The 15,447-nt window shown below is 46.9% G+C and overlaps 1 protein-coding gene and 1 non-coding gene across 2 annotated transcripts in view; one reads left to right on the top strand and one right to left on the bottom strand.

Annotated features, from left to right (window-relative positions):
- Window positions 1–15,447, bottom strand: part of LOC135377434 (lymphocyte cytosolic protein 2-like) — a 135,290-nt gene that overhangs the window by 79,125 nt on the left and 40,718 nt on the right. The window lies entirely within an intron of this gene.
- On the top strand, window positions 8,456–8,528 carry Trnaa-ggc (transfer RNA alanine (anticodon GGC)). The gene has a single exon. It is a non-coding gene; the product is annotated as a tRNA-Ala (tRNA).

The raw sequence follows: 15,447 nt of genomic DNA, 5'->3' as shown, positions 1-15,447 counted from the left end.
ATGATATAGAAGGCGGTTATCAGTCGCGCCACTCTGTCGAAATATAACTGGTTATTAAACAGCGGCTGAAGCTTCTGCTTGACCACGATAAAAAAAAAAAAAAAAGAAATCACGAGTGACCTATCGTACTTCATGAACGTTAGTGGAAGACCAAATGGATCACATGCATCCCCTAAACCACGACCAGCGGAGTCAATGATGGAAGCACCACATCATGACGAATCATACAAGAACATTGAAAGAGTACCCCTGGTGACAGCACAGGTACCAGGTGCACGTCACGTCAGGAAACGTGTGTTTCGAGGAGAAATTTGTGAAGGACAGTGTCCGTTCGAAAGGTCCCCACAGTCCTGGATAGAGATGCGAAGTCCCGAAAAAAAAAAACGGAAATTTTTGGGAAAAAAAAAAAGTTTTTTGTTTTTTTCCTCGTCTCTGGAAAAATAGCCCAAAACTTCCAGGCGACAAAATTCAAAAATGTAAATTTTCGTGCCTATGCGTTCCAACCCGCCAACAGTGCCTTAGGTGCCTCTAATCCGCCAACAACCACCAACTTAGAGCTCCGTCTAACCGCTCCAAGCGATCGCCATCGCGTTCACATAATGTCGGGAGTTCTGGTCGGAGTGGACGGGTTGTTCTCTAATACTTACCTATCGCTGAGTAGACAGCAGTCTCACGGGATGTTCTGCTCTGCATTTATGCCTAGAGGATGAGCACTACTGAAGTTTCTAGCTCATTGTATGCTGTGGTTTGGCCGGCAATGCTTCGACTCAGCAGTAACCGCGTTTGTTCCCATTTTTTCAAAAAAAAAAAAAAAAACGAAAGAAACAGTTTTTTTTTCGAGCGATTCAAAATTTCCGGAAATTTTGCATCTCTAGTCCTGGACCTTTGCCCTCTGTGATCAAGAGGAAGCCCTGAACGGCGCAGCGACATTTCCTATGCCGCGGATTGTTCACCGTGCTGCATGGCCAGGGCTTTACGCTAAAGTAACAGGAAGTTGGCAGACTTTAAGTGAACAGGACGGGGACATACCGGCCGCAGTGGCTTTACCGGAGGCTCGATGTCCCCCGGCCTGGTCATTTTCTTTACCCCGTTCAATGGTAAAGCACGTAAACGATGCATAGATTTAAAGTGCGCGATGGTAGATGCACTTCCTATACAACATTAAATGATATGCCTCGCGCCGCCACATAGGAAATGGACAGGACGACCGCAGGAAAATATGCCGACGGCGTGCGCACGACACGGCGTAAGGAAAACGTTCCATAAAATGTATAATGACAGTCACGGACGTTGAGAGTCGGCACAGTGCGTCATGCACTGAGAAAGAGTGACTAATAGAGTCAATGAACCGCCTGCTGAGGGGTGCGTAGTTAACAATTTAATCGTCATTATGACTTAACTGTCGGTATCACAAGTGGGGAAAACGCGGCGCATGCAAACGAAACGTAATTCCCTAACCCGGAGTGCAGTTATGTTGCGGCACAACGTAACTAAGGAATGGAACAAAATTTCGAAATATATATGTTGAGCAGCTTCGAATGCAAAGAAAGCAGTTTACAGAACAAGAGATAAACTGATGTTCTGAGGCTGGAACAACATAGAAGGGACAGATACAAACAAAGCCTCAAATTGCCTAAGAAATCAACGATGAAAGATGAAAGTCACTGAAAAGGTTAGCCAACAACAACAACAACATAGATGAATGGATGATGATGATGTGGGAAGGTTAGCCAGCTGTAGGGATCGAACCCACATCTTCTGGATTGCCGGTCCAGGGCTCTACCAACTTACAGGGCTCTACCAACTTACTTACAGATTCCATGCAGAGACGGCGCCCTCGGGCACGAGTGCCGTTGCATCGTGGGGTCAAAGAAGGTCAAGCTTGCTTCAGCTGACATTACGACGGGCTTACAATTTTATAACCCATTTGGGAGTATATTGACCGTAAAGCACGTGGAGAGTTACACAGGCACGTACACTTGCTAAACTGCCCCTTGTGACTCGCTAGGCAAGTTAACGACTGAGAGGTGGTGGGATCGCATCCCTTTACCGGCTGTCTTGTCTAAAATTTTCCTCGGAGTTTTTGTCGGACCTTCCAGACGGATGTCGACACTGTTCCCTCTAAAGTGGTCTTCGCGATGCATACTAACCTACCTGGCACCCTCTCCCTTTCTGTTCGCCTCTCGCCATACTGCTCGTATAGTCACAGTTATTGCTTCGCAGTATTAACACGAAGTAATAAAAATCGGGACGTTTGAAAAGTGACCACATGCAGCCTCAATGTTTCGTCGACAGAGCACTTACCCTTAACACCAACCGTATGATGCTTCCGTCGCACTAATACCCTTTCGCTTTTTCAATTCAATTCAAGTTTTATTTCACTTAATGTACACGGTCCTTGAAGGATTCGATCCGAATATCGCGGCCTAAAACTGAACGCAAAACAAGCTAACGTACGAACGCAGTTGGTGCAGGAAACTGTCAGGGTCGGGGTCCCGCTTCCGGTGTGAAAGACCACACGACGCTCTCTCTCTCCGTAAAACGCAATGCCAAAACTGGAATGATCCCTGAACGGCACCACGGATCACCGATACCATCGGGTGTCAACAGACAGGAAAAAGAGAAGACGACGCGCTGATGAGCACTGTGAGCCAGTTACGCTTCAATGGTTCCATTCGTTTTCTAGTTGCGCCTGTAGCGACCCATTTAATTGCGAAACAGTAACCTTGTGATCAACGCTCGCACTGACGCATCCCGACAGGGTTCGAACGCAGTAGGGTTCCTTCCCTACTTTTTGCCATTCCGGTGTTAGCACCGCGAACCACCTGTGGCTCGAGCGCCACGCAGACGTGGACGGAAGGGCAGCACAAAGGAGAGGGGGACATAGGTCAGGTGTTACTAGCGGTGTCGTGAACTTTTTTCGAACCGCAAAGTCTGAGGTTCAACTTTGGGGTTCGAATGGTTCCACGAACCTTGGGATTTTTTGCAAGGGTTGGAGCAGGTTCGCATGGTTCGATGTCATTTCAGAGCAAAAGGATGAAAGACGTGGAGAGTTACATGATGTAAGGAGTTTTATCGTCCATGTAGGGCAGAAGTACTGTTTGGTGTCTTTTTAAATGTCATTAACCTTATCTTACAAACTGTGATATGAGCGATAAAAAAAATGAGTACTCGGCGGCAACTGGGGGAAAACACAAAGTTATCAACGGTCTACTAACACCTACTACCAGGGATCGGAACCGGTACTTTTTGCGGTCCGGTTCGGGTTCGGGTTGAAGCATATTGGTTCGGTTCGGGTTTAGCTCCGCTGAACCGAAATTATCAGCTTGAAACGGTTCAGGTATATGGGATCGGTTCGGGTTCGGCTCAGAGAGAACCCCCCCTCCAAAAAAAAAAAAAAAAAGAAAGAAAGCGGTCAGCTGTCGGGGCGTTTACAGTGATTGGAACCTTTACTTTCTTCGGCTCTGGTTTAACCGTTTCATCGGCAGTAAATTTGCTACATGAAAGCGAGCTCGCCCTCACCGTACACGGTTGTAAGAGAAAGGTGTGAGATAACCGTTTCAGGTGAAAAACCTTTCATGAAGGCAGGTGAAAGCACAAGACAAGTAATAAACACATTTATTATTTACCTGATATTTTACTGTATTGTACTCTCGTGGTCATCTGCTGAAAACGAAAAGCGAAGTGCTGGAAGCTTTCTGGCAGAACCCGGTCAGGGCCCTCTTTTGCTCCGGAAAAAAACTGGCGTTACAGTCACAAACTTTTACCATCGCTCAAAAAATAAATAAACAGAAAAGGTCGGTCGGTAATACAATTATTTCGCATCTGAACCGACTCCCGAACCGGTAACCGTATCAATTTTTTCGGTTCAGTTCCGGTTCGGTTCAGGACAAGCAAAAAAATTGTTCGCGTTCGGTTCGGTTCCGGTTCAACAGAAAATAACGATTTTTTCCGGTTTTCGGTTCGGGTTCAGTTCCGGTTCCCATCCCTGCCCACTACTCTCCAATAGCAAGTTTTAGTAGGTTGGAAGTGTTCACATTAAGGGTCTCGAAAACAGGATAAGCCAATCGTCTTATAGACTCACTTCACTGCGTGACGTCATAGCAATGCGGCGGCGCTGCTGTCCTGTTTGGTGCAGGGTGTCTGAATACTAGCTCCCTCCGTGTAAGGAGGAGTACCCCTTTGTAGGAGCGAATGCCGCCATGTTTACGCCGACGGTTACCATGCATGAATGCTGTGTACCGATTTCACTCACTTTTTCAAACCCCCTTTGCTACGTATCTACTCAACTCTAAAATGCAGTGTGTAGATAAGCGTATAGCTACACTTTTGTGAGCGCATCGCGAACTGCGTGTGGGCGCAAAGATGGCGGAAATTCGTAGCAGACGACGCGGTTATCTTCACCCAATAGTTTGGTGGGCAAAAATCACGCGATCAGCGAGTCACTGGTTGTTTTCGGTCATTATTAAAGGCGTGCCGCAAAGTGGTGTAGCTATTGGATGTGCTACGCGGTACAGAAAGTGCAAATACGCCGTAGACACAATGCGGTTTCCTACTCCCTTTTGCCCGCCAGCGACGTCCGCTCTATGCGCATGCGCAGATGCACCGTCTTGTTTACAAATATAGAAGTAGGTCTACTCCTTTGAAGTGCACGACGTCATGTTGCTGATCTTTGATTTGACAGCATCCTTCGTCGTATAGTTCCTAAAGTTCTTCTGATCTACTAAGACCCGCTAATAATCCAGGCCTCAGCTACGACACTGCTATCGGTGTAAAGGAGGTATCGGTAAAAGGGGTCGCGCAGAGCAACCCCTGTCTCTGCACGCCTGCAGTTAATAATTCCTCCCAACTTCAAACGACCACGTACAAAACATGGCACGTACATGTATAACAATACCGCGTGACAGCGAAGCGAGCGAAGCAATACTTTACATACTAAGTCACACGTCAATCCACGATCAAAGACCAACCCGGCATCATTACCATTATCCTTCGTTAAACACGATGGGACCTCAGTTGTCACGGTACGTGTCAAACCTCTCCTCGCTGCGTTGAACTATATTATGCTTATAAGCGCATCATTTCTAATAATAGCAGATGTCCCTGCGCGGGACATCCCACGACACTCCAACGCTTCCTTTCAGTACACATATTCGTATTCCGCAAACCCTGGGACAAACCTGCACGCATTACGCAAAACTCCGAGCTTGTCCCCCTTGAGAGACAGAAAACTCGGGGGGGGGGGGGGGGGGGGGGGGTATAATATACGCTACATCCTCTGTAACAATATTCACCGCGTGAAAAGCGCACGACTTTGTACAATAAGTAGCGATGAGGTGTAACTTTTGCGACGGCCACCCCTCTCCACCCCCTCAATTTCCTCCACACGGGCTATAAAAAGGCAGGACACTTTCTATAGGCCAAGAAATAAATTTTGCCTCCCTGTCCCCAGAAAAAAAAAAGGGGGGGGGGAGGGGGCGCTGGATGCAACGGTTCTCAAAACCGGCTGGGTTCCTCGAAAAAAAAGAAAAATGTGCACATAACAGACGGGGAACTCCATTCACTCTGTCCAGCACCGATGGTACGCAGCAGGACATCACTTGACGCCCAGGACCCAGTTGGGAAAATGCAAGAGCTGACAGTCAGAGGGGTCGCCTCTGCCTCGGGGGGGTGAATATCAAAACGAGTGAAGTGGGTTCGATACGGCGTGACTTTGGTTGCCAAAGGCTCCTGCAGGTATACTCTGTCATTCGTCGATGAAGAGAGACAGGTCTCAGAAGTGCGCTGTATGCTGCATTGATAGACATGAACTGACTTGTGTAGGCTACGGCATTGTGCATGGTTACCAGAGGAGGAGGAGGAGACCGGCCGCAGGGTACTCAGAGTTAGGCATACAAGGCCAGATTGCGAAGAACCAGTTATAAATTCATAAGGGCAGCTCACCAGTAATTTACAAAGAAGAATCTGCACTTGACCGTGAATTACTGCAGGGGCCAGCGGAACCTCACCACAACTATACGACAGTTTGGGCTAAGTCTTTGTTACCACGCGGCCCAGCAACAGCGGTTACGGACGACGTGCACATGTGGACAGACACAGAGAAGACAGTGGGAAGGAGAGGGGGAGAAAGGCGGTAGGTTACCGTAATTTTGTCACGAGCTCGTCGTATTGTAAAACTGCACTTAAGAATATGTCGTGTCAAGTGTATTTCCTTCTTTTTTTTTTTTTTCTACGAGGAAAACTCCCGTGGCGTAGTGGTTAGGACGATCGCTTTCCACGCAGAGACTGGGAGGTGACACGAGTTCGAATCCTGTCACCGCCTGTGCTGTCTGAGGTTTTCCCTGGGTTTTCCGAAGACCTTCCAAACGAATGTTGGCACTGTTCCCCAGGAAGTCGGCCCAGGAAGCATACTAACCCCCCTGTCCCCCACTCCTTCCTGCTGTCCTCTCTCCATCTGTCCACGTCTGTACGCCGCTCATAGCCACAGTTGCTTCGCGGCGCTAACACCGAATTAAAAAAGAAAACGTCGCACGTTCGTAGTTTACCCTGTAAGACATCGTGGTATTATGCCAGCGAAAAAATTAGGTGGACTGTCTCCACGAACATCCTATACTCGTGTCGCATTGTCAGAGAGGAGACCCGAGTTTTCGAAGCGGTTGTCCGTGAAAAAAAAGCTAAAGCGTTAGCAGAGGGTTTTAGAATAAGGCAACAACCAAACGCTTTGGAACCCCAAAGGGACAAGAAGTCGTCACTGTCCATTGCGCAAAGCACTGCGAGTCCTATAAGCATGCGCAGCGACGACCTCGTCTCGCGTCTTTAAGGCCCCAACGTTTCAATTTCGCTCGTTAGATTACATGCGATGTGACTCAACCATTTTCGGGTAACCGGCTGGTCATGCTAGCAGCAGGAGTGATAAAAAAAAGTAAAAAAGAAATAAAAAAAAAACGAAGTGAACTACCACCTTCTTGTTGTTCCGTATTGAAACCATCTAGTTCGATAATACCGCTTTGCTAGGATATGCATGTCGGAGAACTCCCTAAAAAAACTGTCTCTTATTCTAAATAAAAAAGTGTAAAAGGCAAACACTTTTTTTTTTCGTGTTTACGCAACCAAAAGCGTACGCATGCACGCATACTTATTCGATCTTCGCGAGAGAATAGATCCGCGAGCCTCTTTTTCTTTTTCTTTTTTTAATGCACCATCACAATTCATCCCCGGCAGGTTGGTTTTAACCGCAACCCTTATACGCTCGCCGGCGTCCCATTCTCCAACGGTCGGTTCGACTAGCATGGCCATTCTGTAAGACAGATACATCAACCCACCTATCACCCATATTACATAAATGCCCCTACAGAGTGTGTATATATATATATATATATATATATATACAAGGGTCGAACAAAAGCGCCACACCTCAACCGGTCATGCGAGAAGGCCCTAACCTGAGTTTTCTGTCCTGCTCCCATTCATCGCCTCCAACCCCGACATTACCCTCCAGATCAACGGCAAGAAAACACTCTGTGCATACACTACACGTCTACCTGCTTTCCTTCCCCCTATTTATTATTAACTGGTTGCGTATCGACCATCAAACGCAAGTTGAGTAAGATCAATGAGTCGCCAGTATGTCTTTCGTGACGGAAAGCATGACCAATGGAGGTAATTCAGAATGCTATTATTTCCCGCGCAACAAGATGATCGGTAAGTTATACGCTGCCATCACTGGGAGGTTATGGAGAAAAGCAGCCCATAAAATATCCCCTTCGAAAGAGGCCGAAGATGGCTGCAAGCAGAAAAGGGGGCGAACCAGTTTCCAAATGATTCGTCCTGGTACGACAACTATACCCTTTCGCTTCAAGCGCTAACATGAACGAGATTGCACTACGTACGCATAGCTGACACTCAATCAATAGATACGCAAATATAGGACGCGCTTTCAGACAAGGCTGCCGCCTATAAATACGCGATTTCGTCTTCAACTTTCAGTCGACGGATGATATAATCAAGGAACAAGAACTTGCATGCTACACACCAGAACCAGATGAATGGCCTCACTATCTTCGAACTTTCACCGGACAGTGCTTTTTTTTTCTTTTTTTCGAATCAATAACACCACATCCTTCACCTCAAGAGTGAGCCCATATAATTGCCATCACCAGCCTAGCGTTTTTCCAAAGGTTTCCGCAGATGAACATGAAAGAACTGATGTTCTGAGGCTGGAACAACATAAAAGGGACAAATACATACAAGGCCTTGTATGTATTTGTCCCTTCTATGTCGTTCCAGCCTCAGAACATCAGTTCTTTCATGTTCATCAGTTGCCGCCTGCGTCGATCCCGTCGTATGAATGTGTGTGTGAGTGAGCAAAAATGTAAGAGTGAAAGGAGGATGAGTGAGAGAGAGTGGCTGGTTTGTCCCTTCCGATGACACACCCTGGAAGTCGCTGAGAGGGCGTGCTAGCTTAGCTCAATTGGTAGAGCCCTGGACCGGCAATCCAGAAGATGTGGGTTCGAGTCCTACAGCTGGCTAACCTTTTCAGTGACTTTCATCTTTCATCGTTTCCGCAGATGCTTGAGGGAGGCAAAGGGCAGCACATGTCCCTATATCTAGTCGGTGCAGCACGCATGGACGCCGTCTCCCAGAATGAGATGAAGTATATACTGTGTGTGGCTTAAATTTTTGTCAGATCTTTGAATGTCCCTCAACGTCAGGACTTGAGGTGGACGTGGAAACTTTCAGCCGCACTCTATCGACAACAGGTTGCCATATCCGTACCATTCTTTGACTTGAAAGGAAGCGACTGTGTTCTTTTGCACTCACGATAGATACTAGCACGAGAAGCTCTACTGCATTTCGAAATGGTCTCTTGTTGACAGGATGCGGAGAAAGCGATAGCCAGCGGATGCATTTCTATGCTACGCACAATCCTTCTGAATGTACAGGGAGCTTACACAACAGCATTGCTCCGAACGTTTATCTTGATTATGGAGTCACACACCTCGTACTTTCCAAATTTAAACAAACGTCACATTTACGTTAGACCGTTACACTGTATACGCATGTCTACTGTAAATTCGAAAATTCATAACTGCGCGCAGGAATAAATTAATATAAAAAAAAAAGAACAGACAGAGTCCTTCCGAAAACAAATTATTTTGCAGCCGGAAGTGTCATGTTGTTTTACTGGAGTTTACCTCCCAGTAAACATTAGGGAGCGACATTATTCGTTAAAAATATGTTGTGTCGTTTTTCGCGTACCCCATGTTCAGACTTTTTTTCAGTGTGGAGTTTCTGCACCAGCTGGCCCGCATCCATGCCATTTTGTCTGTTGCCTTCCCTAATTTGGTCGCTAACGCGTTGCCATTGCTCAAACCACCCGCAGATGAAATGCAGTAACGGCGAAATATTTAAAGAAATGCTCGCAGACGTTCGCAAACAAAATTCGCGAAGCGGCGAACCTTCCGGGCACCTCCATTTGCTCGCAGAGCGTGAGTAACGCGTGCTATGCCAACAATAAAGGTGGCAGGTGTTCTCTTGCACTTCCCTGTGCGGCCATCGTTATCAAGGTGGCCTTCGACCGTTAACGCATTAAAAAGCATAACGTAGCCGCGAATGGCCCACCACACTCGGAGGTACAAGGAACGTTTTTCAAAGGCCCCTTCGAACAACTTTGCCATCTTTATGACGTCCAACCCCGCAGAACGACCGGTCGAGTTTCGCAGAAAACTGTGCACATGCAGAGGAAGCTAGAATGTGGACCATTTCAAATATGTTTGTCAAGGGCGAAATATTGTGCGCTCATAGATTAAACAGGTGACCCATACAAAGAACAGGTTTCCTCGTTTTTTTCTTTGCCCTAGTCAGTTCATGTATTCGTTAGGTGCATGCGAGATCTGATAGATTCATTAAAGTCCGAAGGCGATCGAAATGTAAAACGTGGGATCCTAATGGCTCAAAAAAAGAAGTCGACGGCTTTTGAGGTACGAAAACATGCGTTAACTAAAATGCACAGAATTCTGTCACTGTACTGTATGTGCAGAAGGCTGTAGGAGTTAGCAAGAATGGAACTGAGAAACATAAAGGATGCTTTCTACAGTTCGCCAGCTGGCTTCTCGCCATTCGACGAATTAGAAAGCGAATAAGGTATCTAAATATTATAATCTGCACCAGAAGAAACGAAATCATGAAAACGGCGCCCAGTGTCCTACTCTACTACCTGACATGATTTATGAAGCCCCTCGGCACATTACTTTGACTCGGATAATACACGGACCAACAAGCCACTGTGACCTTCATCTGCATTTGTTCGCTCGCCGCCATGCTCAGGGTAAGTCGCGTCAAGCAACTTTAAACACCTGGCTCGTCTTCTAACGCCATTTTCGACGAACCATTTCCAGTGCACGAGAGAGCGAAATAAAGAGACCCCCGTCAATTTCCAGACGTAGAAAGCTTCGCAATCAAACACCAGAAGAACCCAATAGACAAACTATAACTTAGAAAGAAGAAGAAAAAAAATATTCAGCCTTCACCCTGTCATCGGGTTTCAACTTTAAAGCAAACGTTCATACAATTCTGCCAGCTTTCTACTCGTAACACTATCCACATTTCCCTCGGCGGCACGAGGTGTCGACAGTTAAAAGGGCGCCACCCATCACCGTTACTCGGGCCCCTTCTTTTCTACGACTGCAACAATACAGAAGACACACTCCATCCGCATTTCTGCTCGAATAATACTCGCACTTCCACAATGGTCCCAACAGTTCATACAAGGCACTGTGTGCTGCGACTAATGAGCACGTGCCCCAATTCAAAGGCGAGCCCGCAATAAAAATCGCCACTCATGTACGCGCGCTCCCCCTGCGAGGAAGTCGAAACATCTGCCTTCTGAGGGGGAAGACAATAGGTTCGCTATTCTCGGGTAGAAATCAGCACGCATTGTTGATTCCGACATGGAAGGGGCGGAGAGACCCCGGAACGGACGGATTTGGTCAGGAGACACCGGCGGACGCCTGTGTCCGTGTGTGTTGCGAATGTAACGTCCCGGACGGCGGGCATTTTTTGGACGGCCAAAAAATCGTGGTGGGAGCAATGGTTCCGTTATAGCCTCCTGGCCCTTCCTGAGAGCACAATTCTCGGGGATAATCGGAGAAGAAAACACACAGCTCTTAGTTGAAATGGCCTTTAATACCGTAACAATGCGGCAGAAGGTCCAAAGCGCGAGCCAGGAAAAGGATTCGCCGCAGCAAATTTGTCTCCAACGTAGTACGTTTCAATGGGTTCCAGACTTTCCTATCAGTTTTATACTTCCTGGTTTATTCCGGAAAATATAAGAAATTTAATGAAGCGAGATACAATATGTGTAGCAAATCCTCCTTAACTGTCCCAGATAATACAGGCAAATACAGCGGAAAATGGAGAGTGGGATAGCAGGCTTGTGCCCGTTACTCGAAAAAAGTAATTGATTACCGTTACCGTTACTTCTGTGGAAAAAGTAACTGATTACCATTACCAATTACTCGGCTTCAAATGTAATTGAGTAACGAGTAGAAAAGTAACGCGTTACTTCGGCCGTTACTCTGCATTCACGCAAATTATAACAGTCTTTGTGTGCCTCAGAAAAAAAAAAAAAAAGAAGGTTCAACAGCGGAACAGCTGAAATAACAAGACAAACAAAAACACGTAGGACAAGGAGATCTGTACTCCCGGGAAGACGTTGACCCGATTGTGGAAGAGCATTGCTTGGAACTTCCCCATGACTCACTAAACCTCCAAAGCTTCAGGTACCATCACACTGGTGTAGGAAGAGATTAGGGAGAGAGACTATGAAATTCCAGAGCATTATTACAATGACCTCCGCTTGCCATAGTAGAACAGCCCAACAAAGGCTGATGGCACCAGGGGCTTGACTTGGGGCAGAACATCTGAAAGATAAGCTAATCTCTGCTGGAAAAGTAATCAGTTACTGAGTAATCGATTACTCAGAAAAGTAATTGATTACTCGAAAAATTACTCAAAAAGGTAACTGATTACAAGTAACGCAATTACTAGTAACGCGTTACGCACAAGTCTGTGGGATAGTCACTGATGCTGAGGTGTGGCTCCAAAGGAAAGTATTGCCTACTATAGATGCTGGACACGCAACTCTGAACACACACTCTGAATAAGCAGCACAAATCTATATGAAGTATGTAATCCAAACGGAAGCGACAGCACTGCGAAGTTTTGAGTGCATCCAATGAGAGTGCAACGGAAACCAGTTTCTGCAGCAGCAAAACTGCAAAAACATCTGAAAAGTTCGGAATAGAACGTTTCTTTTTGTTTCTTTGCAGTTGCGGAATTGCTGGAAAAGAAATCGCCGCCTTCGTGAATTTCTGACGGCATAACGCAGGAAATTTTGTATAAAGTGCAACAGATCGCATATGGAGTAAGGAATCGTTAAAGAACTGACGGTTTGTCAACACACTCGAATTAATTGCAATGGAAAAGCAAGCCGTGCACGGCCGGCAGAGTCGTGACTAAAAAAAAAAAAAAAAGAGAGAAAGAGCCATGCAACGATAAAACCACAAGCAGTACGTATGCACAAACACCGCCATTGATCTTAGCATATGCCGAGATAACACGCGAAGTCAAGCATTTTTTTTTTTCTCTCTCTCTCTTGATCTATAAGCCTCATGCCTGCCTGAGCATCGTGGATGCGTGTCCCATACAGTATACGGAATCGCTTACACGACATATACAACCACAAACTTATGAGCTGTACAGTTTCTGCTTTCTTTCTGCATATGCACGGCCGTCAAAGCAGCGACATATACATTTCGAACGTAATGATACGGTATATGACGCTCCAGACCACCGGGACGCACGCGAGAATGATAGTTCTCTCAAAGAAATGGACCTCAAGACCAGTCAAAGACTCAATGGATTCCGAGGACTACGAGCCACGCTACGAAGAGAGGCATCGAAATTACGCCCACCAACTATTAGAAGCCGGATTCCGAAAAGAATGCAAGGTCAGAGTAAGAACAGGGTTTTGAGGGGAACGAAAAAAAACAAAAAGAAAAAAAAAAAACGACAGGACCAGGACATCACCAGGGCCCATGTGAACGATTTTACGTGGAGCAGTAGAATAAATGGATGCCCTGTATCTCCACAGTGGAGTTTTAGCTTCGATAACGACAGCACCAGCAGCGGCGTCGAGTGGATGCAACATTCGCTCGTTGGTGCTAGCTCGATTGTAATGCTGTCGACTGGGAGATGGTGGGTTCGAATCCTACCACCGGTCTGTCCTGTCTCAGGATTTCCCAGCGTTTTCCGACGGACTTTCCCGACGGATGTCGACACAGTTCCTGTGAAGTCGGCCCAGGACGCACACTGACCCCTCATCCCTTTTTCCGTCCTTCCACGTCTGTGCGCCGTTCATAGCCCCAGTTGCTTCGCGGCGCTAACACAGAATCAAAAGCAAATAACTCGGGAGCCCTCTCGAACGTGTACCCCCCCCCCCCCCCCCATTCTGGGAAACTTTCACTAAAACCCTGAGAGGACGTAACCGGGGGCCCACCAGCTCAAAAGCTGCAGGCCGCGCTGACCATTTCAGACACCGCCTCAGTCATTTGGGACACAGCCCTAAAATCGGCCTCGGTGGTTCAATGATTGGTCCGCTCACTGATCGCAACGGCTCCAACCAGCCTCCAGTTGCTCAGCCACTTCGTCCCTCGCCATGAGGTGCGCTAAATGAATCCACTGACCGACGACTGCAGCATCTGCGCATGATTCCTCATAGTTGACGCAGAGCCCTCTGTTGGGTTCTTATTTATTCAACGGTTGAACATAGACGAAAACCGATCAAGCCTATACGTAGGAAGGGAGTTGCCTCAGGACAGAAGCCGCCGATATTTCGAACAGAGACTGTTCTTCTTCTGGGCCCAGAAGAAGAACAGTCTCTGTTCGAAATATCGGCGGCTTCTGTCCTGAGGCAACTCCCTTCCTACATCTCTACGGGTTCGCTAGATTTCTACCCATCTACGTAAGCCTATACGTAGGCTCTCGGGCCATTTATAATGTGCCCCTTTGCATACAGCCACCTTCGGATAATGCGTCGCATGTCTTGACGTACACCTCATACTGATGCACTTACAACGTAGAAAACATTTGGTCATGTGCGCCTCGTTGCGTGGAGAACGTTGACAAGGCGGACGACACAGGCACAACAAAAGCAACTTAGAGGATGGCCAAGAACGACGAGCGCTCAATTGTTCTGTTTCTCTCGCTTAAACAAGCGCTAAATAGCCCCTCTTGAGCCGTATCCGGGAGTTCCACATGGCTTCAGACTCGGTCAGAGAGAAAAATCCGTTCGGGTTCGATGACGTCCGACGGGGCAGGCCGCGAAGAATAGCGTTGTACCGACGGTCGAACTTTTCGTTCAATACATTCAAAGAAACTCAAGCCGGTTTTCGCCTAAAGAAGGCCTAACAAACGTCTTTGGGTCACCGGATCAAGCTCACGGTCGCCAAATCAGCGACGTTTACCGAAGGAACACTGTTTGGGATAGGCCTTCGTTTCCGCATTACTGCTGTGCTTCGATGGTTCTGTTGACCGTTGCGTAACTTGAACACGTCACTCAGGCACAGTATATACTTCCTTTGGAGCAGCACAACGAAGATTGCGAAGGCGTCAAACAGTATGACTACTCCACGCACTTGCTGAATGACGTTTAATTTCACGATGGAAAAGCCTGAGCATGGGCCAAAACACAGAGACAGCACGAACACGTGTTGTCCCTGCGTTTTTGCCCATGCACGTTCAGGCCTTTTCACTATGGAGTTCGTCCAACATCTTTCCTGTATCTACGTGACTGTAACTGGCGTTTAATTTAGTCGTTACTTCTTTATGTACCGGGGTGCATGGTTTGCACATAGTTATGTTTACTAAGTTTATTTACAACATATGGCTGTGTTTGTACGACGTGTCACGTTCTTTTGAACCCCATTTTCACCCGGGGTTATTCCTTAGAAGCCGATGCCTCGTGTAACGGCACTGGAGAACCATGCACAGTAGTCAAGCCGAATTTCTGCGAAGTAATCGCTGCTACAATATCGTGCCAAATGGCGCGATGATTGACGATTTCTCTAAATGGCATTTTATTACTTCTGTCTGTGTACCATGGACCACAGTACGTCATTTCCTACTCTTCTCCTCTGACCCCCCATAGTGACAGAGGAGCTTGTGTATAGTGACTTTAGTCGTCTCGTCCCTTTGCCTTCAGTCTTACGCACCATGAAAGCATTCTCCAATGAATCCTGTCTCATTATGCGCCCCAAGTATCTGAGCTCCACTTTCAATTATTAATCGGGGTTTACTTCTTTTAATATTAGTTGATTTGATCTATTTGCAGTTTAAGGGACTAACAGAAGTTTTCTCAAACATCACAATCTTCTAGTGTCAGGTTTG

This window comes from Ornithodoros turicata, chromosome 1 (assembly GCF_037126465.1).
Source record: "Ornithodoros turicata isolate Travis chromosome 1, ASM3712646v1, whole genome shotgun sequence".
Taxonomy (NCBI): domain Eukaryota; kingdom Metazoa; phylum Arthropoda; class Arachnida; order Ixodida; family Argasidae; genus Ornithodoros; species Ornithodoros turicata.
The sequence above is the reverse complement of the archived record's forward strand: the minus strand, read 5'-3'. Positions and strand labels throughout refer to the sequence as shown.